The sequence below is a fragment of the Epinephelus lanceolatus genome, chromosome 8 (genome assembly GCF_041903045.1).
Source record: "Epinephelus lanceolatus isolate andai-2023 chromosome 8, ASM4190304v1, whole genome shotgun sequence".
NCBI classification, from domain to species: Eukaryota; Metazoa; Chordata; class Actinopteri; order Perciformes; family Serranidae; genus Epinephelus; species Epinephelus lanceolatus.
The window spans coordinates 9,327,903-9,340,681 of record NC_135741.1 but is presented as its reverse complement, the minus strand read 5'-3'; the positions used below and the strand labels follow the sequence as shown (position 1 = coordinate 9,340,681).

The 12,779-nt window shown below is 42.7% G+C and overlaps 1 protein-coding gene across 4 annotated transcripts in view; it reads right to left on the bottom strand.

Annotated features, from left to right (window-relative positions):
- Positions 1-12,779, bottom strand: part of magi3a (membrane associated guanylate kinase, WW and PDZ domain containing 3a) — a 200,941-nt gene that overhangs the window by 91,283 nt on the left and 96,879 nt on the right. The window lies entirely within an intron of this gene.

Here is a 12,779-nt window from a genome sequence, read left to right as displayed (position 1 = left end):
ACGCACACACACACAAATCTCACGGATATACACTCACACTGCACGTGAGCATACATGTGCGCACACACACTCACACACACACACACAATAGCTTCCGGAGAGACTGAATGAGAAACTGAGATCAAAGAGTGCAGCAATCTTTTTTTCTTTTCGCCTCATCTCCATGATAGAGGCTCATCTTTACATCCCATCATATGGAGAGGGAGACAAAGGGTTTCATTGTCATCAGTGGATCTGAGGGAATGAAAGACGCAACATGGGGAGAGATCAATCAGAGTATTATTGAAGGATCGGAGGGAGAGGAACCACATAGAGATGGATGGAGCAGCAGCGGGAGCTTCTGCAGCTCTGTGGTTTACGGTTCTGCAGAGCAAGTAAAGTGATGTGCTCTTAGCCTTAATAACTTGGGCTGTCACTGACAATATGCTGCCCGATGCATCAGAGAGAACCTCAGGGGGCACAAAAGTCTCTCTATCTTGTTCTTTTCCTCCCTTCATCTCTCACACACACACACTCATGCAAACACTGCCAACATTTTAAACCCAAAAAAAGGGACGCTGTGAGGTCTGAAAACACACCGGAGTGGTGCTGTTACATATCACAGATCAAAGATTTGATGTCACGGTGACAATGCGGCAGAGTATGAAATGTGTCAGGAGATATTAACATGGGACAAGTACCTACTGAGGTGTCTGCTCTGTTCCTCGGCTCACTGCTGTGGGATTGTGCGATGCTCTCATAAGGCTCTCTTCAAAGGCCCTGGGTAGTCAGCAGCGATGTTTTTAGGCACGTCTGCTAATAATATGCACAACAGAGCAGAAGGCATTGTATTGGAAAGCACAGCCCGAGGAGCTGCAGTTGCTGATTTGACATGTGCATCTTTTGCCGCGCTGACCCAGATGCTGCCTCCATCCTTGACTCACACTCATCTTCAAAGGGCATGATGCTGACACAGGCACGCGCCCGCGCTGTGTTTGCATACGTTAGTGCTGAGACAATTAGCTCATGAATCAATTAGTCTATTAATCATTGCAGCCATTTATTTGGTGAGAATGCCGAGCTGTTTTATATTTGCAATTTGCTTGCATTTCTCAGGCTGATGTAATTCCCTCTTCAGGATCATTAAGGTTTTGGACTATTGGTCAGATCGAGGAAGCAAAGAAAGAAGCGCAAAACTGTTCTTGAGGATATTATCTGAATGAATGTTACTTCCCTCTGCTTGTGTTCAAGAGGCTGCTGGTTGTGTTTTTTCTTCTGTTATCCCGACATGAACTCTGGAGCAGCCAGTGAAAAGTAATTAAGTCCATTTACCAAAGTGCAGCACTGTACTGTACTACAGCAGTGCGGCACTTTAACCTCTACATCTCATTTCTGCTCCACTACATTTTTGGATTGTATTGTAGAATTGTAAATACAACATATGTGATCAGCTGACAAAACACTAGGGCTGCATGAGTCGTGATATTAGCGGCAAATTCATTTTAATTGGAAAAAAATGTAAAAATGAATTTGATGTGAATGTATTTCCTACGAAATGGGCTCCATGTTTTCAGCTGCCACGTTTGAGATGTCACAGGCACTTTTATAAATACAGACTGTGATCAAAATAAAATGCAAAGACAGGGATTTTATTTCCTGTTTGAAAATATACAGCTGCACAACATGTAAATGAAAAATGATTTAAAATAAATAGCAGGACTCTACGTTAACTTTTTGCACACAGCACTGGAGCTGCAGAGGTCTAAAGGTTTGCAGCACAGGACACAAAACTACAACCTGAGTATAAAAGTATCAAGTAGGTTTGAAACAATTAAAAATCTCTGTAGGGCGAGTTAAAAAGTTGCTTTCCATCTGTTGGCCTTTCGAATGAAAAATGTAAAATTGTTTAAATATTACAACTATTTAGGCTATTAAACTTTTATTAAACTACGCACAGAGCATCAACAGAGAGGCCGAGGGAGGGAAGGAACAAGACTCTTTGTCCTCGTTTTATACGTCTTGTATATGAAACGTCTGTGTTGTTGCTGCATTTTTTAAAACACATCTGTCGCCTGATGCTCTATGATCCACCTCACACACAAACTAGCCGCCCAGTGCTCGAGTGCACGTGTGCTACTGCGGTAATTTCATTCATCTTACAAACTGATTTAGCGTAGCTTGTGCGACATATAGACTGATATCACACTGTAGACTAATGATAATCAGATGGTACTTTTCATTTCTTACAGGCAGGCAGCAACAGGTGAAAGTTAACTCAACTCTCTCTGACATTCAGGTTATTAACACTGGTGCTCCCCAGGGCTGCGTCAGTTCTCCTATTCTTTTCACATTATACACCAATGACTGCAGGAATCACCATCCTAACAACTACATTATTAAGTTCTCTGATGACACGGCTATACTGAGTCTACTGACAGCGGACTCAGATATTGCTGTGTGTACAAGTCAGAGATAAAGGTGTGTGCAGTGGTGTGAGGAGCATAATCTGGTTTTAAATGTCAAGAAAACGAAAGAAATGGTGCTCGACCCCAGGTCCATTGGTGATCATAGTGCAGTTTTTATTAATGAGGAAAGAGTTGATCAGGTTACAGTACACAAGTACTTAGGCATTCATTTTGATTTTCAATTACAGTGGGCTTATCATGTTGACGATGTGTGTTCAAGAATCAGTCAACGTCTCTATTTTCTGCGTAGGCTCAGGGTACATGGAGTAGATAAAAATGTATTGTTATTGTTTTATAGGGCATCCATTGAAACTATTATCCATTATGGCATCACAACATGGTTTGGTAACCTGACCATCAAAGCTAGATCACAACTTCAAAACTTGATTAAGAGGGCAGGTAAAATAATTGGCATAGACGGTATAGGTTACCCAACTATAAGTTGAACAGGTACAAATTTTCATTTATCCCACTGTCAATCAAGCTACTTAACAGCAGGAAATGAAGGTCAACTTTTTAAACTTAGGGGCAATGTGCAATACTTGGGGATGTTGGGGCGGGGGGTATATATTTGTCTTCTTAATTTATATGTTGTCTGTATATGTAGCGGCTGTGTGACAGTGGACGGTCTCTCGCAGGTCCAAAACAAATTTCTTCTAAGGAAGACAATAAAGATCTTATCTTATCTTATCTAACAGACAGATTAAACAGAGGAGCAGCTCTGTGTCTCTCTGAGTGTTGATGGAGAACTTTTGAGTGAGTGAGTGAGTGAGTGAGTGGGGCAGAGAGGAGAGATGCAAACGGGTGTGTGTTATGTAACGCAACTTGACTCTATATCGATATAAACGGCGCTGTCTAAATTTCGATCTTGATTGAAAATATGTCCATATACTGTATATAGTTATTGCCCCGCCCTAGTTTCTAGTTAGAGTACACCCCCTGGCAACCTGGAGCTGCTGCTCTGAAACAAAACTTCTTGTTCTCTTTGGTGGTACTGCAAACGTACATTTCCAACAGCGAAAAGGGCATCCCAAAATAATAGAGCATAGGATGTTATTAGAGCTTAGATTCTCTCCCCGAGACCAAACCCGACCCAACCCGTGGACAGTTGTCGACGGTGACAACATGTGTGTCGGCTTCGTCGAGTGTACCAAGGGCAGCACGGTGCCGGTATATGACAGCAAAAAGACGGGGACCTCGACACTTAAGAGACACATGACGAAGGGTTGCCATGGAAAGAAAGACGAGAGTCAGCCTTCAATGTCCACGTTCGCATCCTTAAAAAAATGTTGCGTTTAAACTGAGCTCGGGCTCATAATTACAGTTAAAGGGACGGGCCGGACTTGGACAGGACGTGCACTGGACTGGATTTTTGGGCCTGATCTAAGCTCTAGATGTTATGAACGACGATACATGTTACAGTGTTTTGGCTGACTCTGATATTCAGCCATATTTATTCGAGCCAGTGTATACAGCTGAAGAAATGCAGCAGAGAGAGGCTGAAGCTGCAGCTGCATGAGCTGTGCAGGAGGATAGTGTGCAGTGGTACATGTATGTGCTGCCTGCAAGGCGCTGCAAGCAGAAGATCTGAGCTTTCTCTGTTAATGTAGCCTGCACTAAGAAATGTATCGCTCAACAATAAAATAAATAATAAATAAAATAAAAGGTGCTGATAGAGACATCTGATGTGTTATATCTTGACATTTTTAAGATATAACACCTGAACTACTAGTAAAGTCCTCCCAGACTCGGAGGACTTTTCTCCAAGTTTGCCTAAAAGTTGAGATCCAAAACTTGAATCTTGAATCAACCCAATCTGCTGATCGAAAGGCTCCAAAGCAGCTACACACTGGACTTTAAAGTGAGATTGTTTTGTCAGCTGCTGTTTTCAAAGTCAAGAATGAACTTTCAGTCTCCACTTTTGAGGCCAACGCGGACGAGAAGCCGTTAAAAAGCTCCGGAATTCAAACATTCAAACACAACTCCACAACAACTAAGCAAACTCCATCTGCTGAGAGAGATTGTGTGATACGATCAAAAAGCTCCAGCACGGCTTCAAAACGGACACTGTGAAGAAAATAATATTTGAACAAGAGGGCATTTTAATTGAGAACACATCGAGAGAAACTCATTCTAAGGGTGTGTTTTACACAGAGGAGCAAACTCAACATACTGTAGTTATTCTAACCTCTGCAGGTACTCTAACATTTCATCACCAGAAAAACCACACCTCACCTCTGAGGTCTTTGGCCGGTCCTTCACTTTACTTCCTCACCATGTGCTGTCACACGTAGCCGCAGCTCAAAAAGCAATTCCAGGTCCAGGAAATGGTGTATCCACACACACACACATGCAGTCACAACCTGATCCCTCTTGTCCATCTCCAGGTCAGGCAGGGATGGTGTGCATAAAGAGAAACCACTCTCCTGCATTACATCCATCCATCATGTGCTGGAGCCTCTGGCTGCAGAACAGGATACTCGCCTATCACCGAAATGAGTCAGCTGGCTGGACTTCAGTCGTTTCAGCCATGTGTCCACCTTGCATCCCTCTTGCTGATAGATGTGCGTGTGTGTGTGTGTGTGTGTGCGCAGAGATTCCTTATGGTGGAAGGACAGGTTGCTGAGCGTAAAGGTAGGTGTGTGACTTTGGTTTAGTGGAGCCTATGGACACTGCTCAGCCACTGGATACTGACATTTAGTCCATGATTTATCTGTATCTCTTTGAAGGCGCACACAAGGGGCTGCTCAATAAGCTGGGCACATGCCCAGGGAGGAGAGGGCAGCCACATCAGTCACTCACAGCAGATGAAAAGGCTTTAGCAGCCAGACGCCACAGAGCAGATATGAAGAGAATCAGAGGCAGAACCTCTCTACAACCACTGAATGTCAACCGAGTATTTACCTCATGCTGTTTTTCGAGGCTCTCTCTGATGACTCAAATTTGTATTCTTGCAGTAGCACACAGCAGACGTTCGTTATGTTTAATAAATAATTCTTCCATATGACCGATGGACTCTCAGTGTGAAGGGGGGGTGAACTGGAGCGAATCAAAATGAACATCTGTGAGCTTGCTGTTACGAGACGGACAGAAATGGGGTTCGGCTGAGTCAGCCAACACCCTATGTAATAACACTGCAGTGTGTGTGGAGGCAGCGCAGCGTGTGTGTATCTGTGTGTATGTGCAGCGATGTAAACACATGAATGGTGAAAAATGAGGGAGCTGCTGGAAGAAAAAATATGGCAGTGTAATATTATATAACCATGTGAGAAAGGCCTTTGCTGAATAAATAGGAAATTCTATTAAATATATATCCAATCAATATGAGACAGACAGATTTTAAAGATGTTTTTGGCCTTTTTTTGCTTTGACTTGATACAGATGAAGACTGACGGGCTGTGTTGGATTTAAAACACAGGCTGCTACAAAATTACGAACTTATTGTCTCATAAAAAAAGAGTTCAATGATCCCCATGTGCACAGTTGCACTCAGGAACGTTGCCATTAGCTTTAGAGACTGAATGATCATGAAAAATTTGAGATTTGTTTCAAAAGAGGAACCTTTTTTTGTGGCTGAATTTCTTTGCCAAGCCTGGGAGAGAAGACAGAGTATTCTGTTTCTGGACTGAGCAGTAAAATAATACTTTGTACTTTGGATGGTTTACTGCGATGTCAGTTCAGTGGTGTCTTGTAAACCCATGAAGGTTGGACACGTTAATGTGCATGACACAAAATAAAAATCAATCTATCATAATCAGTACATGGGGCGCAGGCTCTACCGTTCCAGTTCCCACACCTAATTTTGAACCATTTGGAGCATTTTGACCAAAAATAAATTGGTTCAGAACCCAAAACGTTAGTTCCCAGCTGGATCTAAGAAACAGCAGGTTTCCCGTGACCTCAAGTTTTGACTGTGATGACATCAGTGGGCGTGTCATATTCTACAGGTTGGAAAGAGACAATGTAGTCTTGCACAGAACCATCTTTAATGAGTGTGTTTACAGGACATGAATATCACGTTCAGGATTGGGTTCGAATCCGACTCGCGGCCCTTTGCTGCATGTCAGTCCCCACTCTCTCTCTCTGTCTCCCCATTTCACTCTCTATCCTGTCATTAAAGGCAAAAGCCCACAAAAATAATCTTAAAAAAAAAAAAAGAAAGGTAACATATCTGCAGTGTTGGGAGGAACAGTTAACTACATGAAGTTCAATTAATGTCCGACAACGTCCTCTCCTTCAAACACAAAGACTGCCCAGGTCTTACCTGCCCTGGATACTAATTCAAACACTTTTTCTTCCTCTGTCCACCACATAATTTAGAAAATCGTAAGGACGGAGACAGAAAATGTAATTTTCACAAATCTTTCTGTACATTTGATGTGCAGTAAATTATACTATAAAGATGTCTGCACAAGTATTAACCAAGGAAAATAAACCCATGCCTGACAATCATGATTTTTTACAATTCCTTATGACAAGAAATTATTTTCCACAACGTAAGTTATGTAGTTGATGTCAGTGAAGATTCTCAGTCAGCCAGGTCAGATTCGTCTAATCTAATGACACTGGGGGCAGACTTTTGTGTTCTATTTTGACGCTACAAAGCACTCGCATTTGATGCCTGAAAAGCTGTTGTAAAAACAGTGACAAGTTGCTACAAAACACCGATACCTGGTACCTAAAAATCTGCTGGAAAAATAGTAATGGGTCACTACAAAACACCCACGTGTGACGCCAAAAAATCTGCTGGAAAAATATTGACAGGTTGTTACAAAACATTTAAGCTTGGTGCCTAACAACCCACTGGATGTACATTGACAGGTTGCTACAAAACACCCACATTTGATGCCTAAAGAGCTGCTGGAAAAACAGTGATAGGTCACTACGAAACACCCATGTTTTGTACATATAAAGCTGCTGGAAAACAGTGAATGATTTCTGCAAAACACCCACATTTGATGCCAAAAAGCAGCTGGAAAAACAGTGACAGTGGCTACAAAGCACTAGTATTTGATGCTTAAAAACCTGCTGGAAAAACAGTGACAGGTTGCTACAGAACACTGATACCTGGTACCTAAAAATCTGCTGGAAAAATAGTAATGGGTCACTACAAAACACCCACGTGTGACGCCAAAAAATCTGCTGGAAAAATACTGACAGGTTGTTACAAAACATTTAAGCTTGGTGCCTAACAACCCACTGGATGTACAGTGACAGGTCGCTACAAAACACCCACATTTGATGCCTAAAGAGCTGCTGGAAAAACAGTGATAGGTCACTACGAAACACCCATGTTTTGTACATATAAAGCTGTGGAAAACAGTGAATGAAAACACCCACATTTGATGCCCAAAAAGGCGGCTGGATAAACAGTGATGGGTAACTACAAAACACCCATGTTTTGTGCCTAAAAAGCTGCTGGAAAAACACTGACGGGTTGTTACAAAACACTTATGTTTGGTGCCTAACAACCCACTGGATGTACAGTGACAGGTTGCTACAAAACACCCACATTTGATGCCCAAAAAGTGGCTGGATAAACAGTGACAGTGGCTACAAAGTACGAGCATTTGATGCCTAAAAGCTGCTGGAAAAACAGTGAATGATTTCTACAAAACACCCACATTTGATGCCAAAAAGGTGGCTGGATAAACATGGGTAACTACAAAACACCCATGTTTTGTGCATAAAATGCTGCTGGAAAAACACTGATGGGTTGTTACAAAACACTTATGTTTGGTGCCTAACAACCCACTGGATGTACAGTGACAGGTTGCTACAAAACACCCACATTTGATGCCTAAAAAGCTGCTGGATAAACTGTGAAGGGTCACCATAATATGCATGAAAAGGGCAAAATTTGCCAGAAAGCAAGTTGTTTGCATTCCTGATATGTTTGTAGGAAAGTGTTAGACAGAGAACACACATGCACAATAGCAACTCTGCAAATGTATATTCAAAGTGCTCCCTATAGGGTGCACAGCAGAAAGACGCTGTGACTATATGCCTTAAGGAAAACATACACATTTATTAGATCCACAACAAAATGTCACCAAGCCCCGAGACAATTTATTAGCATCTTGAAAATATGAGGGGCTCTCTGTCAGGATTGAACAGCGTGCACGGAGACCGTGGCAGTAACGACACCCAGCCTGAGTGGGTGAGTCATGGTGTTGAGTTGCTCAGGGACCGATCCCGTCAGAAGTGATTTAATAGAGTCCAGTCCTCTCCCTGTTGGTCCATAGGTCTTTGTTATTAGTATGATGTCAGAGAGATAGCTCGCCGGAGCTTTCCATCGCGGGGATTTGGGATTTTATGTTGAAGTGATTCGTTCCATGTGTGATGGTTCCAGCTGACTCACTGAGACTCGCTCTCATTCACGCTGGCATGCAGTCACACGCAAACAAACAAAAGGAGAGGTCACCCCCCTGAGAGGTTAACCTTAACAAGCGCAGGGTGGTTTCAATCATGACAGAAGAATGGAGCTCAGGGGTGAGCCAGAACTGTGAGTAAGCCTAATAAAAATTTAACTGATTCAGTGGACCAGGATCAACTGAAACACAACTCTACAAAATGCCGCCTCCCCTGACGAGCTCCACGTACAAGCACAAAACCACAGAGATATTATTTCAGAAACATATTGCAATGTCAATAAATGCTTGAGGACATGATCACCCCTGACCACAAACACATTGACTCACTCCCACTGACTCACTCGATGATAATTATCTGGGTTATTTCGCCACAAATGCTCCTCTGATACACTGGAGATTCACTGTACTGTAAAACAGAGAAATAAAGAAATGTGACAGTAAAAATGCAGCGAATGATACACATGGTCAAGAATGTGGGACAAGAGGAAAAACAGAGAGGAGGGTGAGACGAGGAGATGTTTGCACGCATTGACGGAGACTCAATACAGCTCCATATGTAGTAGGTGCACTCTGGTGTCCATCTTCAACGCCCCCCTGCACAGCTCGAGCTGGAGGTGCACTGCGATGAATTCAGAGACGAGCCTCTTTTGTGCTCTCCTCACACACTCCTCGAGGTTTCTTTTGACAGCTGAAAGCTTTGCTATCTCTTAGCGTGGAGAAGTGTGTCTCGCTCTGCAACAAAACAACCCTGCTCTTATGTGTCGAGAGCGACGAAAAACAAGTTTGGCGCTGGCAGCACTGAAGGAGAAGAGAGGGGAGCGGCGTGACAGCGCGGAGTGACGGCTGCACACACAAGCCACACAAGCGGATACTGCCAGCTTTACTTGTTCTAGTTTACTTTTTCTAAATGAGTTTCCCTCCATCTCTGGACTCGCAGCAGGTACTTGGGGAACTTATTGTGCTGTTGACTAAGGGTTTCGTCAGAAGAGCTCCCTGAGAGGAAAATGGTAGTTATTATAAACACTCTTAAAAGATGACCCAAAAAAAGATTTTTGAGTTTGAAGTCCAACAGAATAACTATAGCAACAGTAAGTCGTTGCCTTGTCACACGAGAGAGGCACTGCTGTAAATGTCTTGTTGGCATTTGGATTTTTTTTTATGTCTCCTTGAAAATAAAAACTCTTAACAATAGCACTGTCTGTGGACAAAATGTCATGCAGTGTGGAGGTGGGCTGTCATTCATAAAAAGTTGATTTCACAAGTATGTGTGTGCATGTTTGTATGGAGGGGTTGCTATGCACGGTGGTACAAAGTGTACTGTACTCTGTGTGTGTGTGTATTTGTCTGTATAAGTGGGTGTTGGTGCACTTTTAACATGTTACATAACAGAAGCAAGGGATTATTACCCCGTGTTCTTTTGTGCAATAACTCAAAAACTGCTTAAAGGTCCAGTGTGTAGGATTCAGGGGGGATATATCAGCAAAAATGTAATATAACACAATAAGTATGTTCTCCTTAAGGGTATAATCACCCGAAAATAAGAACTGTTGTGTTTTAGTCAACTTTGAATGATCCGTTTATCTACATACGGAGCAGGGATGCTCTCAGAGTCGGCCATGTTGCACGGCCACGTTCCCACAGTATGGACAAAGCGGACAAACCAACACTGGCTCTAGAACGGGCCAATCACATTTATTCATGTTTTTAGCAGTTTAATCACTGGATCTGTTTGTTTTGGAGAGGAAGGGACCTCTGCGGATAATTCGGTTCCTGCTAAAAACCTCTTGAACATCTGGCGCCGTATTCACAAAGCGTCCTAGTTCTAAGAGTTGCTCCTAGTGATGAAATTCTAAGAAAGTTCTTCGAATTCTGACATTTTCTTAGAAATTCTCCTCTTAAAGTTAAGACTAGGTCCTTGTAAAGATAAAAGTTATTTACAACTTATCTCATCCCTTTATGGAGCTCCAGAGGTGAAAAACTGTCAGGAGCAGGGAGGAGGACTTTTAAGAGGCTTCAGTTTCTTAATCAGAGGAAAAAACTGCAGAGCCAGACAGAATTAAGAGAAATATTTTCCAGTATTTTCCACTGAATGACAGTGAGTGAATGAAATCTGATAAGATTACATTGCGCAGGGATAATGTTTGTGGTCCATCTCATTAGGGATACACTCACATTTCCCACCCAACACAATAACAATATAACATCAGAATTGAAACAATCACAGCACTAAGATATTTGGAAAACTGGAAAAATGCAACAGTGCAGCAGTGATGAGTTGGATCTGTCTCAACCTTCCATCAGCCGACAGTTACGGCAACACCTTTACAGTCTGCAGTGCATTTTATTTCCACTGGGTGTCCACACCTTGCAGGCTCACAAAGAGGTGTGTCTGTGACAACCAATCACATCTGTTAAAAGCATGCGTCACACCTAGCAACAGGGTCAACCACACCTCCTCACTAAGGTAAAAGTTTCTGTCCCTTCCTTGCTCAGACTCGCCCTGAGAACTTCCCTAAATCACTTCTAAGCTAGGACTCCTTACTAAATATTTTTAGGCTAAGCTAGGAGCTCTCTGAGTGTTCTCACAATGTTTGTGAATACGGCCCCTGGATCTTATGTTATCAGAGAAAAAAGGTGAGCATACATTAAATGGTAAATGTACCTGCACTTGTATAGCGCCTTTCTAGTCTACCAACCACTTAAAGTGCTTCACACTTCATGTCACATTCACCTATTCATATACTGTTGGCCGAGGCCACTGTACAAGGTGCTACTCAACCTAAACACACTTGCATATTGGTAGCTATATGGGGTTTAGTACTTTTCCCAAGGATACTTTCACATGCGGACTGGAGGAGCCTGAGACTGAACCCCCAACGTTCCGACTCGTGGAAGACGGCTCTACCTCCTGAACCACAGCCGCCCCAGGTGCTGGGTTAGCTGCCTGTCTGCAACGTGCCCAACAGCATTGAAAGAAACACCTCCTGAACAACACTGAGGGAATTCTAAAGCGGGATTTATACTTGTGCGTCAGCTCTATGCAGAGCCTGGGCTGTAGCCTACACATGTGGCCTATGTCGTTGTGAGCATTTATACTTGTGTGGTGGTGTGTCTGTGTCACTCTGCAGTTACACCTCCAAAACACTAGTCTGCGGCAGGCTTCTGTGAAGTGCTGTAAAGTTTAGTTGATTCACAACACACATTAAACACACATTAAACATGGCTTAATAGAGACAATTTCAAATACAAGTACACAAATCAGCTTCACTATAACTCGCAGCATTCACAGACAAACACTTAGAAATTAGCCTAGCAGCTAGCATAGATTTCCTCCACTCACATGAAGCCAGGGACAACAGCAACATTTAGCAAAGGTAACGTTACAAAATTCGGCTCCATTACAACTCACAAGGTTCAATGTCTTGTAGTAAACACGTTTTTGAAACAAATACAACATGCTAACATTATTAGCACAAGCCTATGGCATTTTACATTGTATAAATTAGCCTTGTGGAGGCTTTATTGTCTTCACAATTTAGTGCTTCTTATCCGTGAAATAAAAGTAAATAAAGGCTTCGTCTCCACTGAGGGAAATGGTTTCAGCTTACAAAGATAAACAGGAGGTCTGTGTCACCATGACGTGTAGTTACATTTCTGGGTAGGCGCACATTAGGCTAAGGCGTCGACGCAGAAGTATAAATCCTGCTTAACCACACGTTCACACGTTCCACACTGGAGAGGTTTAATCTGGTTGTAATCTGTGATCCTCACCATCAGATACCATAAAATTCTAAAGACTGCACCTTTAAAAAAATGCCTGAGCACAGATACACCAATCAGCCATATATTTAAGCTTACATACTCTCTCACACACACACACACACACACACACATACACACCCACACACACCCACAGGTGAATGAGCAGATTAAGGGCATGAAGCCCCAGGTGAAGGGAATC